We start from the raw sequence: 3067 nt of genomic DNA on the forward strand, positions 1-3067 counted from the left end.
GTTTATTTTACAGAGGAATTTCATTAGAAATGGAGATGACATAGAAATAGAAAATTATTTGTCTTACAAACCTTAATCAATGTATTGACTCCAATAGTTTATAAGTGGTTTGGACTATTATGCATATGGCTGGTGGGCAACATGATATTTCTATAGTTCCAAAACACCACCTCAATGACTACTCTTTTTTTTTTGGTACCAGGGATTGAACTCAGGACCTTGTGCCTTCATGGCAGGTGGCAGAACCACTGAGCTAAATTCCTGGCCCTGACTACTCCTTTTTGTCACTATATATATATACATATATATATATACACACATATATATATGTGTATGTATATATATGTATGTATATGTGTATATATATATATAAATATAACTGAAAAAATTGAGGTATGATTGGCATCATCCTAAGCCAAGTGACAATGTTAGCATTTAAACTAAGGGCAAATTAGTTTTCAGTTATGCTGTCGTATCCATGCTGTATATTAGAATATATTTAACCTGATTCTATGTAATTATTAGGTTTAAATTTCAATTTACTTGAAATAAAGGTATTGAGAAATAAGCTGAATTAAAGAACTAGAAAAATCTAGAAAATGGGGCAAACTGTTGGAAAATCAGGCTAGTGGGAAAATGTAGCTTGATTGGAAATAACCACCAAATGAAATGTAGAGACTAGTTTCAACAAGCCAGCTGTGGAGATTTTTAAATGCTTGAAGAAATTTACACATATACTGTGTAGTAGATGACATGAAAATTTACTGTTACCAGGAAGTGGTTTGTTAACTGAAAAAGAGAATTAGGTTACAGAGCAACAAATACGAAATGATCTCTTAAAAATGGTATGTCTGGGTGAATATCTTTGTGTTTATCTGTATAAATGAAGAATATCTAGAAGGATGTGTACACATTCAACAGTGTTGTAGAGCAGTGATGTTATAGGCAGAAAGAATATGCACTTGGATCTATAAATAAGGTATATTTTAGATGTTTGCATTTTCCAACTTTAGGCAGTGCATATATGCAATGATTATAATAGAAAGTTAATTTCAATTTAAAAATGGTATTTGTAAATAAATGATTCATAAAAGAGAGGTAAATAACACTGTCTAATTTTATATTTTCTTGTAAGTAACAGCCTTGACTAAATGATAGAACCCAGAATTTAGTAGACTATTTTAATATTTCAACCTAATAATATTTGTGATACTTACGGATTATATTTTTCTTTTTTGACCAGTTCAGCCACTATTATGGCAAGTATTATGTCTGCACTATTTAATATTTATTTCTTTGTAAATTAGTTGTTATACAAAATATGCTCCTTTCATGATCAATTTTTGATGCTTCATTACATAATAATGAATCGGAAGTAAAAAGTTCAAATAAAATACCTAAATACTGATATTTCTCCCAGGGCACACAGAATGTTTTAATTGAGAAAAATCCAAACAGTCATACATATCAGTCATAACAATAATACTCCCAAATATTCCCTTATACAATTGAAATCTTAGAAATGAAAAAAATGTAATATAATGAACTATTTAATAAATTTTTCTATTTTTTCTGAGAATTTCCAGAGGAGTGTTGGAATATATAAAACATGAAGGATAATATAATATAAAATTAAAGTAGGAATGAAATTTTTAAAAAGTCAAAGGTAAGGAAAAATACACACAAATAAGCACTAAAAATGTTAGCATATATACATATATAAATGTTACACATAATATACAGCTTTAAATGTCCACTACATAATTAACAATACCCATAAAATATATTATCCAATTGCTCTTAATTCTAAAATTACATTGGAATGGCTTCAGAGGACGTTGTTAAAAAGAAACTTAAGTCGTGAAGAACAATCTCCATGACATTAGCACACATATTCTATCCTCTCACTTTCACATTATTCTGATCTTTCTAAATTGAAAGCGCTTCCTTCGAAGTGCTCAGAATTTCACAACTTAATTTCAGTTTTTCCAAAGAGCCAATTTCTAGTTCATTCAATGTTCTTTTGAGCAACTGCAAGGTTATTAATGCTATTCATATGAATTACAAGAAATCAGAAAACTTGAAATTAAATTTTCTAGTCTATTAAAGAACTCCATGATTTAAAAAGTCCATGATGAATACAATTATAAACATGAATGAAATCCCATTAGCAATCATCAGGACTTATTTGAGTGTGTGTACATACTCTAATTTTCTAAAAAACCCCACATATTTTATGTGGAAGATTGATTTTATTCAGTACAGTTGTGGAGTTGTGAACATTTGTGCATTTCAATCAAGATATAGATATAAATATTTACTATTGTTGTTGGTATTAAATTTTGCACTATGTTTGCTATTTTGTTGCTGGGTGCTGAGGATCGGGTGGTGAGTGTGCTTTGGAACTGTTGAATCTTGATGTTTATTCAAGAAATATATTTGGATGTTCAGTCAGTGAGTGAACGCCCTAACTGTGGTATTATTGTTTTAGGCTAATAGTTTGACAACATACTGTCAAAACGGGAGTGCTGGTGAAGGAATATTCTGATGTTGTATGTTGTTAATGATGCAGAAACTCATCCCTGACTCCTACATTAATTTAGCATTTGCCTTTGACATTTAGAGTGTGAAATGGGAGCTTATCTTTAATTCCCACCAGTGGCTGGTCTATAAAGCTGACATTTACTTTTTCTGCTTTAACTAAATCAGAGCAATGCTACTCTTTGATAAACAAGTTTGAATTTGGAAGAATAATCTTCCTCAAAGTTAGGAAATAACTCACTCATTCACTGAGAGTATTAAAAAAATGAACCAAAAGACAGACAGGAAGCTAAGAGTTTGTCAGTTTTCTCAAAGCTGAGATTTTCTAACCTCTTTTAATAATTGTTTTCTATTTTGGAAGTGTCATTGTATTTTAATATTACCATGTCGTATTTTCTAACAGCCATATAGAAATAAGAAACAAACATTTCTACATTCTAGCACCCTTATCATAGAATATAGGGAAAGTGGATGTGGGAGAGAAGCAGAGAATAATGGAAAGGACAAGTGACAGTAGCATCAAACA

This window comes from Heterocephalus glaber, unplaced genomic scaffold, assembly GCF_053883595.1.
Source record: "Heterocephalus glaber isolate CG9 unplaced genomic scaffold, H.glaber_assembly_v1.0 deba00001504, whole genome shotgun sequence".
In the NCBI taxonomy this organism is placed as follows: Eukaryota; Metazoa; Chordata; class Mammalia; order Rodentia; family Bathyergidae; genus Heterocephalus; species Heterocephalus glaber.